Source organism: Channa argus, chromosome 3 (assembly GCF_033026475.1).
Source record: "Channa argus isolate prfri chromosome 3, Channa argus male v1.0, whole genome shotgun sequence".
NCBI lineage: Eukaryota > Metazoa > Chordata > Actinopteri > Anabantiformes > Channidae > Channa > Channa argus.
This window is the reverse complement of record NC_090199.1, coordinates 29,226,091-29,239,696: the sequence shown is the minus strand read 5'-3', so window position 1 is coordinate 29,239,696 and position 13,606 is coordinate 29,226,091. Positions and strand designations below refer to the sequence as shown.

The 13,606-nt window shown below is 37.1% G+C and overlaps 1 protein-coding gene across 11 annotated transcripts in view; it reads left to right on the top strand.

Annotated features, from left to right (window-relative positions):
* The window catches only part of LOC137124082 (teneurin-3), a 379,316-nt gene that overhangs the window by 100,555 nt on the left and 265,155 nt on the right, over positions 1–13,606 (top strand). For all 11 annotated transcript variants that reach the window (XM_067498733.1, XM_067498732.1, XM_067498734.1 and 8 more), the window contains one exon: positions 10,011–10,091. The gene's annotated coding sequence lies outside the window, so the exon portion shown is untranslated. The remainder of the gene's footprint in view (positions 1–10,010; positions 10,092–13,606) is intronic.

Genomic DNA, 13,606 nt, shown 5'->3' with positions numbered 1-13,606 from the left:
ATGTTTTATGATGTATGATGATTATTAACTTTAGGGTCAATAAAAACCTTCCATTAACTGTGTCTTGCAGGAAAATTTGAACCAAATTTTTGTTCAGTGATTGCAGCTCCTTTATTTGATGTACAGCACTAGTATGGATGTTAGATACAATTCAGTGTAGCTTATTTAAGTCAACTTCATATTATTTTTCTTGCTTTAATGTATTGTGATGCTGGCTGCATCTATACTTGAGGAGTCATTAGTGCAATTCTACTAATCAGTGAAAGTAAAGAAGTTGGGTTGTTTAGTTTAAAATACAGTTCAGTATCATCAGTACCATCATCATTTCATGTTCAGCATAAGAACCGTAATAAAATAACTGTAGTTGTCACTGTTGTTATGTGCAGTGTAATAGCTGAATATATACATATACTGTACATATACTGCAGGGATTGATTATGGAACTATGCTATATGTTCATATACAACAATGAACTGAGCATGAGTGACTAAATTATTCTAAATATAAATTTGAGATTAGAATTTTACTCATGTATGAATGTCTGTATAAAAATAATTCACAATATTGTTATGAATATAACAATATAACAATATTGTTCGGTGGCTAAATTACACCAAACAGAATTTTTTAAGGTTGTGATTCTGTTCTTCGCTGTAAAATCTCTATCAAAGGTGAAGCCATTTTAGTAAGAGATAATTAATTGTACAAACAGTTGTTAGTTATAACAAACAGAAGAAGATAAAATTTAATTGTGAGTAGTGTTTGTACAGACACTGTGCAATTGTGCTGTTGCACAGATGGCTCCACAGTTCCACACCAAACACTAGAAGTTAGCAGATTGTAAGTGAAACAAATATTTAGTATAGTTGTGTGAGAAAAACAGCATAAGAACCTTTATGACAATGTCAGGCTTAATAGCACAAATAAAATGGGTAGATGATTATGGATTTTTTTGTTTTAAAGGATAATAAATCACAAATAAATTCAGTTTTCTAATTATTGTGATTATGTAATAGCTGTGTTCTTTTAATTGTGAGCAGCAACAGTATTGCAAAAAATGCGAATACTTGAAAGAATTCGATGAATGTCTGAGGTAAAAACATGGACAGAAAAGCATTTAGGCCTATTATCCATTAAATTATAGAAATCCTGAAATTAAAAAAGAATGACCTTACGACCGACGGCTTTTTAAAAATGTTATAGTTTAGATGTTAAACCACGTTGAAATTGATTATCTTATTTACTAAACTTGTACAGATGTAAAACTAGTGGCTCTGTCTGGGAATGTCACTGAAAAAGTATATAGGAGCTTTGATTCATGGCCAAATTAAAGTGCTGCATGTTAAAGCTTCCCGTAGCACATGGACATTACAAACATTTCTAAATAACCTTTGCCACAGTCACATAACTTTTTTCATTATTCATATTGCTGCATCTTTTCCAAAAACATTTATTTACCCTGGGTTACCTTTTGAATAAATATTTAAATATAATAAACATGGCTATTAAATATGTTTACCTGTTTGTAAATTCTGTAAAAACAACAACTAAACAACATCCAGAATAAAACACAAAACATCAGACCTCACAACATGCATCACACACAATGTTACTGTAGTGAATCAGATTCATATCTAATGTTTCTGTAATTTTAATGTGGTGCTCAGTGGTGAGTCAGCTGGTTCACTTTAAACTGTTCCAATGACTAAAAGTCATTGGACATATCTATATCAAGTCCAAAATGCCCTGCTGTTACAGTATTTCAACAGCAGATACAGATATCGTTTGCATGTGCATTTTTAATTATAAAGTGAAACACTACCATGTGTTGAAAATGGTTTAGCTTGGCCAAAGGGAAAATAAATGATACTTAAAGGTGGGAAACAGTGATAAAAAAACAAACCCAAAGAAAACATCTGTTTTGTGTATTCTTTAACTTGTTTCAGTTTAGTGGCAGGACTTTGTTATGGAAACTTTAGTATCATTGTACGTTTAATTGATTATATCAGTTTCTTTTTGAGTATGCATGTGTGTGCACGCACATACATAATCACATCTAACTATAAAAAGAAACTAAATTTGCACTTCTCGTATAGACAGTCTACTGCATGCTTATATTTTTTGTGTGTGTGGATGTGCATGTGTCTTTGAATGTGTAATGTGTTATCACTGCCAGTTACCCATTTAAGACAAGAAGCAACACACACACAAATACACACAATCACAGGATTATATCAGAGCCATAGGGTGATATGCTATTGTTCAGACTGAAGATCAAGCTGAAGACAGCTACTTGAAGCTTTATAAATTGACCTGTGTGTTGTGTGTTTTTGTCTATGTAACAGAGTTATCTCTAAAAATGCGGGAAAACAAAATGTGAATTTCGTCGATATTGCGATATTTCATTCCGAAGAGGAGATTTCTGGATGTAGTGAGAGAGGACATGAAGTTAGTTGGTGTGAGAGGAGAGGATGCAAGGACAGGGGTAGATGGAGGGACATGATTCGCTGTGGCGACCCCTGAAACGGAGCAGCCAAAAGGAAAAGAAGAAGAAGATTGCGATATTTTATTTGATTTTGATAGGGGCTACTGTGGCAGGGAAGTAGAGCGGTTGTCCACCAATCGCGCAGTTGTTGGTTTAATCCCCGGCTCCTCCAATCACATTTCAAAGTGTCCTTGAGCAAGACACTGAACCCCAACTTAGTTGGTGAGCGTTGGCCAGCTGCATAGCAGCTCCCCCATCGGTGTATGAGTGTGTGTGTTTGTGAGTGAAAATGGTGGAATAAGAAGCAGTGTAAAGTGCTTTGAGTGCCAATTGGTAGAAAACCGCTATAGAAGTGCAGACATTGTACCATATTGCTCCATATCAGTCAGGGACCTACAACTGCCATGCATTTTCTTACAGCTACGTGTTATTGCCAGTGGATGCTATCTCGAGTGCACACAAGCATAAGTATGGAATTGTCTTCCAACCTCTGGAGCAGGTCTGGCGAATAGTTAAAACATAACATATTTGTCCATCTATTGCAGATATGAGCGGAGTCGACCCCATCACATATGGGGCGACTGTGGTAGAGCAGTCATCCACCAATCCCCTGGATCCTGGTTCAATCCCCACCTCCTCTGGTCACATGTTGAATTGTCCTTGAGCAAGATACTGAATCCCAGCTTAGTTGTTCCCAGTGTGTGTGTTTCTTTGTGTCTGATTGTTAGTGCAAATAGGTGAATGGTGCTTTACCAATAGGTAGAAAAGCACAATTTAAGTGCAAACCATTTACCCTGAGTTGAGGATCTGTCACCAATAAGAAAAACTACTTTTAAGGTGATGTTAGTAATGACACCAACTACTAAGTAAGGTTGGAAAGTATTTTTATCTACCTACAAATGTGTAGACAGGCATTTTCCACAAATGCACACTAGAAACCATGATACCAAGCACCAAATAGCTGCTTGTAGATTTGGGCAGATGACATGTAGACTCTTGGCGAGAAGTAAAGGTGCTGGGGGTGCTGCAGTACCCCCTGCTGGCTCTCTCCCCTATTCACAAAGCCATAATCCACAGAACTATAAAATATTATATATACGACATAAACACATAAAAGCTTTAAAAGATGGTTTTCATTATTACTGACTTTGGAAGTGACTTTTTCATCTTTGAGAGGAATCAGCAATATAGCATGGATTCACCTCTCAGAAAACAGGATCGTTTTTGTACTTTTGCAATAGCCTTCATTTGCTTTGTTTTTTAACATTGATGTAGTTAGAGAGAAAAAGTGAGGCAGAGGTTGAAGAGGATGAATAATACATGTAACATGATTGATCAGGACATGTGTGTAGGCAGTTTCACGTGTTGTTCTGCATGCCTATGGATTTGGTTTCAGCACCACGATTCTCACTGATCTGTCCCTAAAATAGGGACCTATTCACTATTGCAACCTTAACGTTACTCCTACTAACAACCAGGCATATGGAAGTTCATATAGCCCAGCAAATCATTACATAGTAATGATTTTTAAATTGCTGGAGTGAGTGGTTACAATTAAAGCACATGACTGTGACATCAAATTTGAAGACACTGATGACATTTTTCCCCCCAGTCTTTTGAGTTGCCTTGTAGCATTGAGTGATGACTTTGTATTGTATCTTGGAGGATAATAGTTATTTATTTAAGGCATTGTGTACAGTTTTCAACAATAACATTTTTTTTTTCAAAATGTTCAAATGCCTATAATCAGCATTATTTTGTACAGCTGTCTACAAAATAATGTAAAACCAGTCAACTGCATACACATAAGATCTGTGGTGGAATTAAAACAATTCACATCAGTTTAATAAGATTGTTTTAAAATATGTCATCAAGATGTTTTTGGATAAATAAACATATCAGGTTTATTTAAATCAGTTGGTCACTCGGTCACTACGCCAATGATGTCCAGTAAATGCTGAAGTTAGACAGGAAAAGCAGAAGACTGTGAGAGACCGAATTCTTGTGAAGGCCCTACATTACAGTGAGGAGGCCCTCATAATATATATAAATATATAATATAAAATATAATTCTGTTTAAAAGGGTAAACAAATTTGAGGACATTAATATATTTAAAGATTTCTTTCAGTTTTGTCGGCATACATACTTCCCTTTGGAAACACCCACAACATGGAGAGATTTTCTCTTCCTCCCTTTTTTATCCCAAAATACTTATTCCTGCAGTACAACATTTAGTTTGTATGATTACAAAAATACAAGATACAGGTACAGTAGAATCAGCTGTTTGGCTGACTGGGTAGAGTATCGGGTTGGTATGCAGAAGGCTACAGGATTGAATCCCACCCACCCCTCCAGGTGTAGCCATGCCCATCCTTCAAGGGCCACCTTTGTACCTGTACCTGGATAAATGGGGGGGTTGTAGCAAGAAGAGCATCTGGCATAAAAAAAATTAAAATAAAATAAACTCATGCCAAATCATCATGCGGAACATGTTCTGCTGTGGCAACCCCTAAAGAGACAAGCCAAAATTCGTGGATCTTTGCTTTAGAATCATCTGTCAGTGTAATTAGGACTAAACATTATAGAGCAATATTGTAATTTGTTTCAAAAGTTCCTCTTTTTGTATTATTCATTGCAAATAAGCTATTAATGATATCCAGCATTTTAGAGAAACACATGCTGTATAAACTTCTTTTTAATGTTGACTGTGCATATACTATACAAGTGTGTGTGTGTGTGTGTGCACTAACTAGCATAACCCTTTCATGCTGACATCTTATCCAAACCACACACAGTACACTTTGACAAAAAACTACATTAAATTAAGTGATTTGATCCAACTTCATTTAAAGTGATGGTCTCACACACTTTGGCCGCTGATGTCCGCCAGCTGATACCTGGCTCAACTGTCCCACATGGCATTTGGAGGTTGCATTCGCAGACATGTTTTCATTTTATAACTTGTCCAATACAGTGGGGCAGTTTTTTTAATTGCTGGCAGATATTTGTGATATTACTTTGTGTCGCTTAAGCACAACACTGATTCCTGCCACGCATCCTCAAAACATGTCCAAACAGCCGATGTGACTCTCCTTTTTTGCTTAGTGTGGTCTCTTGCTCATTGACATGAGGAGTTTGCTTCTTCCGAGGCTATTTTAAATGTGGTTAGCAGCACTGCAGTTAAATGTGTTTGTGTCTCAAAACGTTCTTCATCCACGCTCACTGGCTTATGATTTTTAAAACTTATTTCAAGTCAATAGATATTGTAACGAGAAAACGTTTTTTTTTGTCCTTTTGGCTTATCCTGTGAGTTCAGGGTATACACACCAGATCAATGCCCGCATGTTGATTTTGCACACTTTTTTTTTTTTTTTTTTAAGCCGGATGCACTTCCTGACACAACCCTCCCCAATTTATGCCGACATTGGACCGGCACTGCACAGCGGAGGGGAATGGGCAGTAAGGGGTTCAGTGTCTTGCCCAGAGCCATTTGTGAATATAGATATGTACACAACAATAATATAACCAGCCACCCAACAACATAATAAACATACAACCAATGCTTTGTGTATGTTTACATGTGTATTAAAAGGTTATTGCCAAACCGTACTCAAAGTGTCTCTTGCTACATTTGAGTTCTACATACACAGTGGGTTTCAGCACATTGCTTACAGTGCGTGTCTCTTACTGACTTGTTGGCTATATTAAAAGGAGTCTCATTTATGCTTAGCCAGGCATAAATAGTAGTGTGTGTGTGTGTGTGTGTGTGTGAAATAGAGAGAGAGAGAGAGAGATGTGGTATTGTACTCTGTATGTGTAAAATCTTCCATGCAGTGGGTCTTGTATCATGTAGTCAGCCCTGTGATTCAAACGTGGACCAGTATGAATGAACACTTCACTACATCATCAAGATTTCTCACCTTTTACCTCTGCACTCCAATTTTGCTTTCATCCTTTCTCTGTCTCTTCTTTTGCTTCCCCACTGCCTCTTTCATATGAACATCAGCGACACTGTGGTGTAGCTTTGTCTTTTACTGTAGGGCTTTGTCAGTACATATCATCCCCATTGTTAGGTATGAGGAAAATCCACATCCTCTACAAAACACTGGCATATATAAAGTAATAGAAATATCTGAAATTATTAACTCACAATAAAATATTTATCCATCATAAAAACAATGTACTATTTATCCATTATTTGCAATGTATTATTGATATATGGAATAGATTATTATTTTTTTATATTGGACGTCTAATGCACTGTGCTTATGTCTGCCACCTTAGAGCAAGAAGGTCCCCAGTTCAATTCCAGACAAGCCAGAGGGGACTTTTTGTGTTCGAGTTTCAAGGTTCTCTCCATGCTTGCGTGGGTTCCTCCGGGTACTCCAGTTTCCTCCGAGAGTGCAAAGACACCATACTGCAGTTGTAAATGTCAGTGTGAATGGTTGTATATCTCTATATGTGGCCCTGCGATAGAGTCCAGAGTACCCCCTCGCCGTGTTTAGAGTGACAGATGACTTTGAGTACCAATAGGTAGAAAAGTGCTATATAAGTGCAGACCATTTGCAATTTACCATTTACAGGGTTGATGGTTTGATCACCAGCTTTCCTGGCTCATATGTGGAAGCGACACTGAGCCAACACAAATATTAGGTCAATACATTGTGTGGTAGCTTGCTGCTAACTCCTTTTGGTTGATTTGCAGCATTCTTATTTATTGTAATTTGAAAACAACTATGTGAAGAAGCCAGGTAGCGCAGAGCATGTCAGAGTGTATCAGATCAGAGCAGAGAGGGAATTATAATTGACATAGAGGAAAAAAAAGGTACATTGTGTATTCTTATGGTGCAGTGTGAATGCAAAGTAGAATTCCTTTTGGTTGTGTATATGTACAATGCAGTATTAGAAACCGCAATGTAGCAAAAAAATAAATTGGCCTGTGACAGAATGTTTTGTCCAGTCTGGCAGGAGTTTGTAGTTATTTTCCGTGCTTGTATACTTGCAATTGTTGTATAAATTCTAGGCAGTGGGCAGAGGTGCACTGATGTTCCTAGATAGCGGCGAACCATCCCAATCATCCACGTGAAATTTCATGTCAAATTTCAATCTAGTTAAATTTTCTTTATTTAAACTGAGGTGAAAGAGTGAGAATATTTAAGTGGCTGCATATCACACATAATACTAAATAAAGTATAGGAAGGAACTGTAAAGTTCTTCTTTCTTAATATATAACTTAAATAAGTAATAGAAATAAATTGCAGAATCACATGTAAAGTACCCTTAAGGTGCAGAAATATCTACATTTCCATGCTAATATAGCTGTACATGTACAATACAGTTGTCGGCCTAAAACTGAACCCTGATGCTGAATTACAATATTTAGAATATATAGAATCCATTGGGTCAGACTTGAAATTCAAGAATATATTACTGTAAAGAATATGGCTTGGTCGGGTATGTTTACTAAACTAATGCCATGAAAAAAACAGAAGCTTTTACAGAAATGTTTAAAACATATATATTTATATATAATCAAAAATGAGATCTTATGGCTTTCTGTCCTAACTTATGGTAACTCCAATTTGAAAAGTAGAAACAGTGAAACGAATACTAATAGTAAATTTTCTGCACTTACATAGAGCTTTTCTACCTATTGGCACTCAAAGCACTTTACACTGCTTCCTATTCACCCATTCACACTCACAATCACACACACACTCATACACCGATGATGGAGCTGCTATGCAGCAGGCCAACACTCACCGGGAGCAACTAAGTTGGGGTTCAGTGTCTTGCTCAAGGACACTTCGACATGTGACCGGAGGAGCCGGGGATTGAACCAACAACTGCGAGATTGGTGGACAACCACTCTACTACTTGCACTACTTGTATAATATTATATATTTTTTATATTAGTTGTGTGAATTACGAATACTCACAGGATCGATCCAGTTACGTAGTCCTGTACAGCTGTTTAGTTCTTCAGCACACTGATCCCATGATGGTGGAACAAGCTACCAAACTCTGCACGCTCAGCAAACTCACTCACAATATTCAAAAAACTGCTGAAAACAGAACTCTTCCTATGCACTTAAATCTATTAAAAAAAAAAAATCCTTTCTGCTTTTTCTTGGACCTGCATCTCATGAATTGTAAACACTTCTCTGATAGGACTTTGCTTTGATGTTTTCTCTTTGACTTAGCTTTTTGCTGCCTTGTACCTCACTTGTAAGTCGCTTTGGATAAAACCGTCCGCTAAATGACTAAATGTAAATGTAAATGTGCATTTATATTATTATTATTACTTTATATTATTTCAATTGATGTGTCTCGGTGTCTCACTATGTGTGTTATAATGTGCCAGTTTTTATTATGTTTTAATGATTTGTACAAAGAGTGGTAAATGCATATAGATGAAAAAAGAAAAGTGCAAATCAGATGAGTAAGGCAGAAAAAAAGATTGTAATGAAGGGTATGTCCAGTGTACACACTGAGTTGTGAGGTAAAGAGTAGTTAAAGTCAAAGAATCAAAATACAGTTTTTTAGGAAATGGTCAAACTCTGCTGTGCATAAGTATGTGAGAGCTCTGACTTGTATGAGCTCAGATAATTTACTGTACAGAAGCAGTTTATGCATGAATTAAGTATATTGTTGCCACATGATCCTATTATCTCCTGCTAGATTTTGTTTAGTTTAATTTCCTGTCTTTCCTCTTTCATGTTGAAATTCTTTCAGCAGAGAATTATGGTAAATAGGCAAATGCTTGATTCACTGTACTGAAAATTTTTTTTACAGAACATACGAAAAATGTTAAAGACTTAAAAACACACTCTATCTCTTTTTAATGTGCTATTTTCATATTCTTTTTCTCCACTGTTGGCGTAGCAATGGGACATGTAAAGAGTCCAGACAGCAACATCTTTGAGTACAAGACTGACTATAGGTGCAAATACTTGATGATGCAAATCATTAGTTAATTATAAAATGGAGTTTAGGTGGTAGATCTTTTACTAGTATTTAAACTTTTTAAAACTAATAATTAAAGCTTTTTTAAAAATGTTTCATTTTATCGTACCAGATTTTCTACTAAAATTAACTGCAGTTTTTAAAATAACTTCTAACAGCTTGTGTTTTTACAACAGAACACTGACCTTAACATTGGAGGAACGAATACAGACTACAGTGAAAAATTAGCAAAACATAATGTTCACCTGATCAGAACCTCCCTGTCATGTAAAATAACAGTAATTACTAATTATTGCTTTTACGAGTAATTACGAGTAATTACTAGGAGCCCATAAGACCAAAAGAAAAACTGAAAGAAAATACAAAATGTTGTCCGTCACTCACGGTTTTACCACATTACACCAAACAATTTTTCTAATGCTATAATCCTATATAATGCTATAATTCTTGTACCACGCAATTAGTCCAGAGTTAGGATTTAAAAGTGTACTGGAACCTTAAGATACTGAATCCTTTGGCACATTTCTTACCAACACGTTTGCTTGTTTTGTCTTCCAGTGTTGTGTACTTCAGTCCAGTCCTGAACCACACTGATGCTTCAGTGTAAAGCTTTCCTCTGCATCACACCTGGCAGCAACGGTAATTATGTATGACAGTACACACATACGAGCACACATCTGCACACACACAGACACAATGACACACATACACACTATGTGTCAATTGCAAAAGGCAAGCAAAGAGCTACAGTTGGCAAGTAGGCCAGCGTGATTATTCATATGATTGCTTGTCTGTACAGTATGTGTGCGCACTCACAAATGACTCGGTCCAGAGGACAACTGGCCCAGTTTAGCCCTTTAGACCCTTTTGGCTCTCATTTGTTGCACAGTTTGTGGAACTCCCTGGAAGTTACACACTATTTAGTTTTGAATTGCTCAATTCAACCTGCAAAATGATATATTTTTCTAGAAATATTTTGCTTTCCTTATTTTTACATTTAGTCTTCTTTATCGTCTTGTGTCTTTTTGTTTCGCGACGTTCGTGAATGAAGCTTTAGAGATATAAAATTGAATACTAAAGACAGGAGGTCTGTTGAACTAAAAAATTTAATTCCTCCTTGTTATTTTGTTCTATATTTGTTCTTCTTTGTCTTTATTCTGTGATGCCCTTTCCCCCCATCCCCCGATCTTATTGAGATTCATCTTTGAGTTATGAAAGCTACTATAATACATTATCTTTTCTGACCAAAACACTGAAAAGTCCAACAGCGATGTGCGTAGATTTAAGACTTGCATGCCACACACACCATATTTTTTAATTGTTTCATCTCCCACATATTGCTGAGCATCTTGCTCAGGGACACACTTGGTGGGTAGGCTGGGATTTGATCCTGCTGACTTCTGCATCGCATCCTGCTGCTCCACCAATAAGCTACCAGGTTGCTTTACTTAATGGTTCACTGTTGTTCATTATAATGGTTCATGAAGTAATGACTGTGCTTGCATTTTTAAAGCACAAGAAACCCTGTCAAGATGCCAAAATTATGCTTTTTGGTAAACATGTGAAAGCATTTTCTGTTAGATATTGATGATTTAATATTTATTGATTTCCGATCACATTTAACACTGTCCTTTCTGTCAAGTCAAGTCAATATTTTTTCCTTCCTGTAGCATTCTATAGATAGCTGTCACTGCTCTGTCCACTGACTGCTTTTGGTTTGACTTATTTAATGGATCATCCAGTGGAATGCGTTTCGCTGCAAAGGAATGTATGTGGGTGTTAAGTATCTATTGGTGTTTAACTTGTCTTTTGTTTACCTAAGTACAAATTACTGTCTGCTTTGGTTGATGTTGCAAAGAAAAAGTGAAGAGTCCTCAAAGCTAGTGGCCCTTTTTTAATAGAAAAAAGTTTTTAGCATTTTCGTTTTGCTCTAATAGTATATGAACATGCTTCATTAACACTGACACCCCAGTGCAGACAACAGCAGAAGTTAACATGAGTTCTTCTGTGATTTTTTTATAACAAAGGAATACAGTATTTGACTTTTGTATCCTAAAGAACGTTAGCCATTTCTCTCTCTCTCTATAGATACATACATACATACATACATTACTGACTAAAATTAAATACTAAAACAACATTGGATTGAACTGCCTCCTCTTGTGCTTTGTTGTTTAGTTGTTTCTTTTAATCTGACATTACTTGTATGAGCCAACCAAGGGGGGTTAGTTTAGTTACTTGTTTTATGTAATGTTTGCTGTGTGTGTAATGTAATTGTTTATGTAATGTGTGTTTGTCATGTGTCCATGTACTGATGATGTCTTTAGTGACATCATATGGCTTTGATAGTTTGCCTTTGATGATTGCCTATGTAGAGTTTGTTGACCAGTGGTCAAGGAAACAATGCAATGCTAAGGGTTTGTTAAGGAGAGATTCAGTTTTAGCTCAGCTACAGAAGGGTGCAAACATGACACAGTATCTGGAGCAGAGGAACTCTGACTACAAGAAAGGTGTGGACCGCAACAAGGTAGAAGAAAAGGGTTCTGTGTGTAGCTGTAGAGGCACACGGTTTCTTACCGAGTTCTACGAGTCCTGCAAGTCCTTTGATTTCAGACATACTTTGGGAAGCTTGTTTGATGAAACAGCTAGTGAGCGTGCTTGTGAGATCACTGTGCTTAAAGTTGTATGTACAATTGATTTGTCATTGGCTACGTTGAGAAGCAAGTACAATAAATGTTCAATGTTTGTCTAACAATAATCTCTGGAGTATGTATGTGCTGAAGAGTCAGGAGCGTTAGATTCGAGTAAGATCACCTCTACATTACTCTTTATATGTTGCCTTCATCATGTAATGCTCATATTTACTAACAAGCATAATTAGAATCAGTAATGTGCCTACTGGCCTAAAAAGGTGCAATTGACTCCCAGAGATGCATACTTTACTTTTACATACTTTTGGCTTTAATGATAACTGAAAATGCCTGCCTATTAAATGACGGGAAAATATAAAAGTGGCTATTATTCTTGGGTTCTATCTTAACTCACTGTTTTGCATTGGTTTTTATGACATTACCTAAAAAATATCGAGAGTAGTGACAGTCTAAGTGCCATTTTAGGCACTGGGGCTCTTGGGCAACTTGGGGTTCGGTGTCCTGTCCAAGGAGAATTCATCAACAGGTGGGGATGCATATTGAACCGCCAACTCTGCTCCCGCAATTAGCTCCATTTATTCAATTCTATTATATTTATATAGTGTTAATTTAGAGACAATTTAAAGGTACATTTAATGATAAGGTTGAGACCCTGCAAACCTACAGAGAAAAGCCAACAACTATCTTTGCTAAAAAACCCAACAATTCCCCCTTGAACAAGCCCTAGGCAACAGCGGAGAGGAAAAACTCCCTTTAACGAAAGAAACCTCCAGCAGAACCAGGCTCAGGGTGGGCAGCCATCTGCCTTCACCCCTCGTAATGAGTGGAAAGTGAAGAGAGAAAAGAAAAAGAGCAATAAAAGCAACAACAAAACATCGGGCAGGTTGGTAGGACCAGTAGCTGCACTCTGGAAAACACACAGCTTCAAAGCCCGGGGACACCTGCAGAGAGGGACAGAGAGAGGGAGACAGAGAAGGAGAAAGACAACTACGGGGGAAAACACAGAGTTAAAGTCATACAGTAGTGACAATTGTGGAGAGAGTAGAGGAGAGAGGGACAAGAGGAGGAAAGGAGCATAGTGCATCAGGGGGTGGGTCCCCCAGCAGTCTAAGCCTATAGCAGCATAACTATAACTAAGTATAAGCTTTATCAAAGAGTAAGGTTTTGAGCCTAGACTTAAAAGTAAAGACGGTGTCTGCATCCCGAATCAGAACTGGGAGCTTGTTCCACAGGAGAGGAGCTTGATAGCTAAAGGCTCTGCCTCCTATTCTACCTTTGGAAATTCTGAGAACCACAAGTAGGCGTTCTGAGATTGACGTGGTCTACTGGGATGATATGGTGCTATGAGGTTTTCTATATATGATGGAGGCTGACCGTTCAGACATTTAAATGTAAGGAGCAGGGTTTCAAATTCTATTCTAGATTTTATAGGAAGCTGGAGAGAAGCTAGTGAAGGTGAAATATGATCTCTCTTGCTAGTTCCAGTCAGCACTCTTGCTGCAG